At 31.0% G+C, this 10700-nt stretch overlaps 1 long non-coding RNA gene across 1 annotated transcript; it reads left to right on the top strand.

The window, feature by feature from the left end:
* The first annotated feature begins 920 nt into the window (after positions 1-920).
* Positions 921-10075, top strand: LOC134719079 (uncharacterized). The gene is made up of 3 exons (XR_010107498.1): positions 921-1083; positions 4215-4412; positions 9812-10075. It is a non-coding gene; the product is annotated as an uncharacterized LOC134719079 (long non-coding RNA).
* The last annotated feature ends 625 nt before the right edge of the window (positions 10076-10700 follow it).

The raw sequence follows: 10700 nt of genomic DNA, 5'->3' as shown, positions 1-10700 counted from the left end.
GGCATTCATGTAGGAAACAAAATATAAAGATATGATAGATAAAATAAATGCATCCAGAATTCCACATTCCAAAGCAAACTGAGTAGGTTTGTGCAATTTGCATAAGTCATCCGGTTAGTAGAAATTAGGATTTGCCAAAGGGTTATAATCGGAAAAATTATGTACATTCCCAAGTAATAAATAAAATAGTCGAGCTTTAAAATAACTATTCAAATAGAAGAGGAAATATATACTTTCAACTGACTTCTTATATTCACAGTCAATTATTTTAATTCAAAAGCAAACACAAATTCAGCAACAATCTTTTGGTGAACCGGCAGTCAGCGGTCTTAGGTTCATGTATTGCTTTTCTTTTTTTTTAAAGAAAGCAACTTGTTTTTGGATTGATTGTGTATATATATGTGGTTAAGGTGGTACCCAACACTTTCACTAAAATTAATTTGGCTCGTTTAATTTTCATAATATTTTGTCAAAATATTTACTTTGACACTTAAACAACAATATAATTTTTTTTTTAAATTTTAACCAATTGTTTTGTCAGAAAAATTACACTGGTTATATAGCAATTTGACAACCCCCAATTTTGATCATTGAGAAGCTTAATATTCCTTTTACAAAACAACATAATTAAAACGTTTAGCTGACTTTACAGAGTTATCTCCCTGTAGTGTTAGGTACCACCTTAACAGGTAATTTTTTATATTTTTATTTTTGTATTAAATTTTTACATAATTTATTATATATACCATGTATATCTGATGAGTTTGACAAATTTAATTCTTTATATTTATTGAGTAGTTTTAAGTTATGCATCAGTGGTTATATTTATTTTAAGACTTTGTCATGGCTCAGTGAGTTCTGATATATTGGTTATACATGTAACTCTCTAGGTTTTACTAATTTGTGTTATGAAAATTCTGTTCTGTATGATAATTGGTTAATTAAGTCATATGTCCATTTTTTGGAGGGAAATTCTATTGTTTGGTTAGAATAGGATTTATTTTGAACTGAGAGAAAGTGTTATGCTGTTATAGTATTCATAATTTGGTGGACACCTTAATTTAATTTCGATAAAAACATAAGGTCAGTTTTCTCAACTTATTTATAGGGATTTCTAAAAACATGAAAATGTAAAAAAAAGTTGTATAAATAACATATACAAACAGCAGCTACATTTGAAATATTTTTATTGCTATATTCTGGACAGTAATTCCTATTTAACATGTTGAGAAATATATAGTTCAGTTACTAATTATTTGAATTGAAGTCCTAGATATTTGCACACATTTCCTATAGTTGTGTTACAATAGTGTCATGTTTGAATTAGACTTGTTATAGAGAGAAAATGTATTTTTTTAAAGTCCCAATGAATGTGCATGAAGTATATGCACTACAAAAGTCAAAAAGTCTGAAAAGACCAGTTTTTGTCTTGATTTGCATGAACTTTTACTTGACATTCTCCAAAAGTATGACTCGTGTCTTAATTTTTCTTGACAAATTCTCATTAATATCAAATTTGTATGAAATTTACTCGACATATTCTTGACATTCTGAATATGGTCTTAAAATTTCTTGACAAATTCTTGACATTTGAATACTGTCTTGAAATTTCTCGACATATTCTCGACATTCTTATTCTTTCTCAGTTTGGCTTGACATAGTCTGAACATTTTGAATTGTGTCTTAAATTTACTTGACAATTCTAAGTTTTACAAATCATGACCAATATTCATAATATAACTTTAATCTTTATTTCTTTTTACATAATATACTGTTGTTTTTAAGTTACATTCCTTACAACAAATATGAATTTTGGCATGTAAAACAATTGAAAATTTTGGTATTTAAATAGTTTCACAAATGCAAATAAATTGGCTACGAAATCTAATGTATAAAATAATTTAAATGAGGGTGTGTTGATATAAAACAATTTAATTGTGTTTTTTTGTAAAAAAATAAAAAATTTTATTCCTAAATCTTAATTATTATTTAAATTATTAAAACCAATCATATGGTAGACATATTTCACACTACATTCGTAATATCCATTGTTAATATGGTAAATAATTATTGTACAAAAATGTGGTTTATATAAATAGCAAATTATGATGATATAGAATCATTCATTTAACAGAAGACAAATTTGTGTAATGCCATCTGTTGAAATATATATTAAGTATTATACATGAACAGGATGTTCCCCATGAAATTTAGTTATAACACACCCCAGAATACACGCAACTGTCAAATAGAAATTACTGATTTACCTGTAATCAGCCATACAACTTATCAGTTGACCTGCCATAAACATTCCAAAGATTAAAAGAAAATTATTATCTACTCCAGGAATAATAATAAAAAAAAGTATTCATAATGGTTCCCATCAATGATTTCTATTTACTATTCAAATTTGAGTGTTGAATTTTATAATTTTTAATCAATAATTTCATTGGTCTCAAACAAACATACATAATATAGATCTAAACATTTTTTTTCAGGAAGGAGCCCGTTATCACAATTTTTTGTTGACAAAAAATTATAAAACTCAACACCCAAATATAAAACAAAAATGTTTTGGGGTTGTTCTAAAAATATAGAGTTTGAATCAAGACGAGAACAAATTCTTTGACCAACACGAAAGCCCCCCTCCTCTTTTTTTAGCCACACAAACCCAAAAGATTTCATAAACCGTTCAGGCGAAATTTATACTGTTGAGATAGTGTCAAGACATATTTAATACTGTCAAGAATGTGTCAAGACATATTCAGACATTATTAAGAATGTCAAGAATATGTCAAGACAAATTCAGACATTATTAAGAATGTCAAGAATATGTCAAGACAAATTCAGACATTATTAAGAATGTCAAGAATATGTCAAGACAGATCGAGACAAATTTAAGACAGTCAAGAATTGGTCGAGACTAATCCAGACTCTTTATCAGATGATACAGGAAGTGTCGAGAAATTTTAAGACAATGTTAATACTGTCAAGACACTTGTCAAGAAAAATCAAGAACCTTTTTAGACAAACTAATACTATGTCAAGAATTTTCAAAAATTATGCAGACAAATTAAGAATGTCAAGTAAAAATTCATGCAAATTCAGACAAAAACTGGTCTTTTCAGACTTTTTGACTTTTGTAGTGATGATAGCTAGTAACAATGGCGGATCCAGAAATTTTTATAAGTCAGGGGCCCCGCTCTGAGAATGCTTCAATGGTTCCCTGTATTCAACCAAATTTCTAAATTCGCTGTAAGGAAATGCTATATTATTTTAAAATAGTATTTCTATGAACTCGGAGAAATAATATATCATGGATATTAAATGATACATGTTTTTTTACATGCAGCTACAAAAGGTCCAAAATAATGTCTTTGAATAATAATATACTTAATGTAATGTTCTGTGAAAGTACTTTTATTCGTGGGGTACCAATATCGTGGTTTTCGTGGATGACTTTATTCACGAATTTAAGTGTCCAACGAAATAAAACAACCATTGTCCAAGACATTGAAAGATCCCCATCGGTATGTTTGACTACTGATATGATCTAGAAAATGATATATTGAATAACGTCAAAACTGAGAATACCTTAATAGCGGTCACAGAACTACAACTGCATGCAGGATTTACCCATTTAATCTTTAATAACCTAAACTGTACAACTTTTGATCTTTTAATAAAAAATAGTTTTGATCGATGAAAGGCATCTTTCCGGTATTGATATGCTAGTATGATAAAGTGTCCATTTTATATCCTCATAGTCCTCGCACTTATGGGAAATAAAAATTTCATGCTGGGCTTTAATAAGAATTCTTGGACAATATAAGATACGTTTATAGCATTTGTTTATATTACTGTTTTCTTTAGGTGACATGTTTATGGCCTAATTAACACCTTTGATGGTCTTTAATCTGGTGATCACTTTATCATGGGTTAATTGGTGTTATCACTACGATTTACACGGGTCAATGTTTACTTTGCAATTTCCTTCATGATCCAGACTATTTGTTACCTTCGTTTCTAAAGGCGTTTTTTTTTTTTTTTTTATATAGATTTCTAAAATCCACGAATTTAAAAACCCACGAACATGTAAATATTGTTCAAACCACGAAAATTGATACCCACGTTTTAAAGTACTTTCACAGTAACTGCAGTTATAATTTAGTTCATTAGACTTATGTAGACCTGTTATTTTATATTTTGTACAGGATTAGAAAGCTGATGTTTTAATGATCTGGTGATCTGGTGTCGGTGATGTTACCAAATAATCTGATAATAGGAGATGGACATTTGTATAAATATACATGGTAGAAGATCAGAGTTTTCATTTTTGTCGAGCCTGTCACTTTTGTTGCAGAAAGCTCGACATAGGGATAGTGGCGACAGTGAAGATTATGTGATATTAGGTGAGACGTCATTTCAGTATGTGCATTCTTGTTTTAGATACTGTGGGTTTATTGATATTCATTGGATACCAATTTTCAGGGATTTTTTGGAATAAGGGAACCACAAATTTGAATATTCAACAAATAACAAATTTTCAAAAGGAATGAATGGAGACTTTGCCTTTATACCATGAAATTTAATATCCACCAATATGCAAGTTTTCCTTAAACCGCGAAAATAAATGAATCCACAGTAGTCTGTGTTTGTCTAAAGAATATACACCCATTTCTTGTTTCAATGCTAAGGCAGCAACCATTTGATTTTCGGGGGGGGGGGGGGGGGGGGGGGCTATGGGGTTTTTTTCTGTGCAAACTTTTTTTTCGCCTTCGGGGAAGAACAATCTATTTTTTAGCGACAATCCGAAAACATTTTTTTTTTTCAATTTTAACATTACATATCGTGGCAGCTGAGGGTGAAAGAAACAATTTTTTTTTCTCGGGGTCCAAAACAATTTTTTTTTTCTCACTAAAACCTGGAAACAAACATTTTTTTCCAAAAAAAACCATAGTCCCCTCTGAAAATCAAATGGTTGCTGCCTAAGCATATGAAAATTTTAAAGAAACTTTATAGTAATAGATATACCTCATTTATAAATCAATGAGTGATTACCATTGTACATGGGACAAAATTACCACCATATTGGGTGTTTACTCCTAACCTATTGTAGTGGATACTAAGAATGTAGTAATTTAGTAGATCTACATCGTACGACGATTCATCAGCTCATTGATGACTATACATGTATGTCAGCGCATCGCAAACAGTCACACTTAATAAAATATAATAACGAATGAGTGCAATAATTCAAAAATATTTTTGTGCAAAAACAAAACAAATAAATTAACACATTTACATATTAAATTGTACACACAGGTTGGATATCTAAATATACTGACTCTGGATCAGTATTTTAAACTGATCCAGGGAGTTACCCACGGAGATGGGGGGGGGGTAACTTCCCATTATTGGGTATACAGGGATGTGCCAAACATATGGGTCATTATAATTTTGCAAGATTTTATATAAGGATGACCCTCCTTTTTAATGACATCCTATATTAAAATGCATTTATGTTTAATAACTGTATATTGATTTGGGGTGTGATCTACATATCATATATAAATATGCTATTTAGAATCTTACATTATAAAATATTTGTGCATCAAACGATGTCAATTCATATATAAAAACTTAAGGGTAGCTGGAATATTTATGAATTATGAGTGATGATGAGTTAGTGCTTATGTCGATGTGTCTCAATGTCAGGCTAGCTTATACCAAACAAATATCGAAGTAACAGATCAAGTTTGATTTTTAGCTCACCTGGCCCAAAGGGCCAATTGAGCTTTTCCCATCACTTGGCGTCCGTCATCGTCCAGCTTTTTTTTTACAAAAATCTTCTCCTCTGCAACTACTGAGGCAAATTACACCAAACTTGGCCACAATCATCATTGGGGTATCTAGTTTAAAAAATGTGTCCGTTGACCCGGCCAACCATTCAAGATGGCTGCCATGGCTAAAAATAGAACATAGTGGTAAAATGCAGTTTTTGGCTTAAAACATAAAAACCAAAGCATTTAGACCAAATCTGGAGTAAAGTTGTTTATCAGGTCAAGATTTATCTGCTCTTGAAATTTTTGGATGAATCACAACCCGTTGTTGGGTTGCTGATCCTGAATTGTTAGTTTTAAGGAAATTTGCTGTTTTCGGTTATTATCTTGAATATTATTATAGATATTATATTTTTATACAGATGAACTGTAAACAGCAATAATGTTCAGCAAAGTAAGATTTACAAATAAGTCAAGTGACTGAAATGGTTAATTGACCCCCTAAGGAGTTATTGTCCTTTATTGTAAATTTTTAACAATTTACAAAATTAGTAAATTTTTTCTAACATTTTCCACTGAAACTACTGGGCCAAGTTCATTATAAATAGAGATAATTTTAAGCAGCAAGAATGATCAGTAAAGTAAGATGTACAAACACATCACCATCATCAAAACACAATACAATGTACCACAATTTTGTCATGAATCCATCCTCTTCCTTTGTTTAATATTCACATAGACCAAGGTGAGCGACACAGGCTCTTTAGAGCCTCTAGTTTTTCTGTTCTAATAAATTTGTGCAAAGTTTTGGTTTTTGGACACAAAAAAATCACTTAAATAATCAGTTTTCAACAACTTCTTTACATTGAAGACCTGGTGGTGACCTTCTGCTGTTGTTTTTTTCCATGGTCGGGTTATTGTCTCTGATACATTCCCCATTTCCATTCTCAATTTTATTCATCTGACCTTGACCTCATTTTCATGGTTCATTGGTCAATGTTTAAGTTTCCTGGTAAATGTTAAGATTATGTGACAAAGCTTTATATTTAGGACTATCAATACAATATCAATGATAAATAAAGACATTTCAGCATGTGCTGTCTTGTTCTGGTATCACCTGTAGGTTGAACAAAGGTTACAGAAAAAAACATATTAATTAACATTACATTGCATTGTACATTTGTGCATAAAAATATGAGTTATATTACAATGGTATGATCAGTTTAGCTGACAGGTTAACATCAGAGAGAATCCAGTTTGTCATTTATAATTCTAATAAATTGGCACAATTTTTGAAGTTTAGATTTCTTTTTTTGGTTCAGTATAGCATTGTATTTTAACAGCTTATCAATAAGTAGTGCTATAGTTCGTTTTTATGTTGTACTGTTATACCACTGTCCCAGGTTAGGGGGAGGGTTGAGATCCCGCTAACATATTTATCCCCGTCACATTATTTATGTATGTGCCTGTCCCAAGTCAGGAGCCAGTAATTCAGTGGTTGTCGTTTATCTGTTACATATTTGTTTTTCGTTCATTTTTTTTACATAAATTAGGCCGTTAGTTTTCTTGTTCGAATTGTTTTACATTGTCTTATTGGGGCCTTTTATAGCTGACTATGCTGTATGGGCTTTGCTCATTGTTGAAGGCTGTACGGTGACCTATAGTTGTTAATGTTTGTGTCATTTTGGTCTTTTGTGGATAGTTTTCTCATTGGCAATCATACCACATCTTCTTTTTATACCCCACGCAATGGGTTGCCGAGGGTATAAAGATTTTGACCCGTCAGTCCTGTTTCTTGTCATCGCAACTCCTCTGAAACCACACAACAGAATTTTATGAAACTTTGTAGATAATAAGGACATACTACGAAGATGTGCATATCGACAGGAAATTATGATTCATTTATAAAATGTTAAAAAAGTTGAAAATTTTCATCACATTTTTCTCAGGAACTACAATACAAGGATTTCTGAAATTTGGTTTCAGGATTTATATAAGTCAGCTATACCGTGTGAAGCGTTTTCAGATTAATCACTTGACAACTTTCTGTTTACCAAACACTTGTATGATTTTACACATGATAGCCAAGTTGAAAATTTTCGTCACATTTTTCTCAGGAACTACAATACAAGGATTTCTGAAATTTGGTTTCAGGATTTATATAAGTCAGCTATACTGTGTGATACGTTTTCAGATAGATCACTTGACAACTTCCTATTTACCGAAAAACTTGTATGATTTTACACATGATAGCCAAGTTGAAAATTTTCGTCACATTTTTCTCAGGAACTACAATACAAGGATTTCTGAAATTTGGTTTCAGGATTTATATAAGTCAGCTATACTGTGTGATGCGTTTTCAGATTGATCACTTGACAACTTCCTGTTTACCGAACACTTGTATGATTTTACACATGATAGCCAAGTTGAAAATTTTCGTCACATTTTTCTCAGGAACTACAATACAAGGATTTCTGAAATTTGGTTTCAGGATTTATATAAGTCAGCTATACTGTGTGATGCGTTTTCAGATTCATCACTCGACAACTTCCTGTTTCCCGAACACTTTCATATTTTTACACTATTAATATTATCCACATGCGTCGGGGGTATCATCAGTGAGCAATAGCTCGCAGTTTCACTTGTTTTTTCTAGGAGTTACGCCCCTTTGAACTTATTTGCTTCAATGTGCTTCTGCAACAGTTTGTCATCTCAACTCCTCTGAAACCACACAACAGAAATTCATGAAATTTTGAAGATAATAAGGACACACTATGCATGTAGATGTGCATATTTACAGGAAATTATTATTCAATATTTTTTCTTATAAATTTTTTTTTCCTTACACTTATTTAATTTCTCCAATGACAATGTGGGGACGTGGGGTATGTGAGCGTGCTCACTAAGGTTCTTTAATTAATGCTTTATTGTTGTCAGTAGACTTGCATTCCATTACATAGTGGTGTTTGTCACCTATTGCAACTCTGCACAAAGGACTGTTCTCAGGCAATGTTTTTCCATCTTAAAGATGTTTAATTTTGCTGCAATCAATTTGATTATTAATGTAGAATACGACAGGATAAATGAAATGTTGATTTGAAAATGTCTGATAGGTAAAGGTAAACCCCGATGCAAAAAAGGACTGTAAAACGTAACATTTAGTTTTTGGTTACATACATTGATGGTAGAAAACAGAGAAAATGTTGTATTTAACATTAAGAGACCTTTCCAATCTTGTAGTAAACAGGGAATCCTACTTTAGACAAATTATCCGTTGGTTATTAATAGAGGTCTGAAGCAAGGTTGAATCTAAATCATTTAAGGAGGCTCGTGGGTATAAGATTTTAAGAAAAAAATTAAACATTTATTTTTCATTACAAATTTATTAATTACCTTTAGTAGTTGTTACTTTATCATATGGTACAAATATCATCCCAAAAAATCATTTTTTGCTGGCCCCAGGTGACTTTTAAAATGGAGATATCATTGAAAAATCTCCAAATTATCTCCCTTTGGTGCAAAAATGCCTTTTTTGCCTTATTTAAAAATTGAAATATCTTTTTCAACTCATCGGTATTACCGCTTTTTCTCCCATTAGTTCAACAGAAAAAAAGGACATTATCAAAAATGTATGCTTCTTTCGAATGAAGATTGTGAGCGTAAATGAACGGTGACCCCATTTTTTATTTCATTTTTCTATATAGTATAAAATAAAATTCATTTATAGAAAAATATAGCGAAATCCTATATTAAATAAAAAAAAATATTGAGACCCGTGAGCCCCCTTAACCAAGGATTAAACAAAGGAGTTAAATTTATCCACAGGATGAACAGAAAATACCATACTAAAAAAAATTAAATGGCAAACATGAACCAACCACAATCATGTTCATTAGCAAATTTAAAAATGTTTGCATATGCATGTTTAGTTTTAGGATGATTTTATTCCAACCAGTAGCATAATCATGATAATGTAGCTAGGATAATGTAGCTAGGATAATGAATACTGTTTTTTGTTTATTTTTCAGTATGTAGAGAGAAGTTCAGAACAAGATATTGTTTGAAGAGGAATCACAGAGGAAAAGAGCTCAACTTTTAATGAATCTTCTTAGTACAGCACTGAATCATGTGACAATAATTCATAGTTGATTGTTATTACAAAGAGTGGATGTATCTGACTAGCATTTATATGACATTAATCATATGAAGACTTACAAGGCAAAGAATCAGATGTTACAAACACATGTGTGTGCATTTAAAGACATGAATATATGTAATGTTACTTTCTTCTTGTGATTTGAAGAGAATTTGTTTTAGATACTAACTGTGTATGAATTGATGGTTGTTTTAATACTATTTATAAATACATGATTGTAACCCTTAATCAATTAAAGAAGAAAACAGAAATGTTAGAAAAGTTGGGGTTTTTTTTCATGCCACTTATTATATAATTCTTATAAACTGATTCTTGATAAATATGCTTAGTGTACAGACATACCACACAAATAGACCTTTGGAAAATGTATGTATCCTTCCATTATCTTTATTTCATAGATTCTATAAGATGTTTGTGTATGACACATTATATATGTGTTCATAGATTCTATAAGATGTTTGTGTATGACACATTGTATATGTGTTCATAGATTCTATAAGATGTTTGTGTATGACACATTGTATATGTGTTCATAGATTCTATAAGATGTTTGTGTATGACACATTGTATATGTGTTCATAGATTCTATAAGATGTTTGTGTATGACACATTGTATATGTGTTCATAGATTGATTTACTGGAGCTAATGCCACACTTGTTTCATTTGTAAGCAACACAAAATACTACAGTTGTACTCTCAGCCAATGATGACACGGGAGATGTGAAATGATTGCCAATGAGACATTCACATACTCCATTTA

The sequence above is a fragment of the Mytilus trossulus genome, chromosome 5, assembly GCF_036588685.1.
Source record: "Mytilus trossulus isolate FHL-02 chromosome 5, PNRI_Mtr1.1.1.hap1, whole genome shotgun sequence".
NCBI lineage: Eukaryota > Metazoa > Mollusca > Bivalvia > Mytilida > Mytilidae > Mytilus > Mytilus trossulus.
Note: the sequence above shows the minus strand (reverse complement) of the source record. Positions and strands in the feature narration are given on the sequence as shown.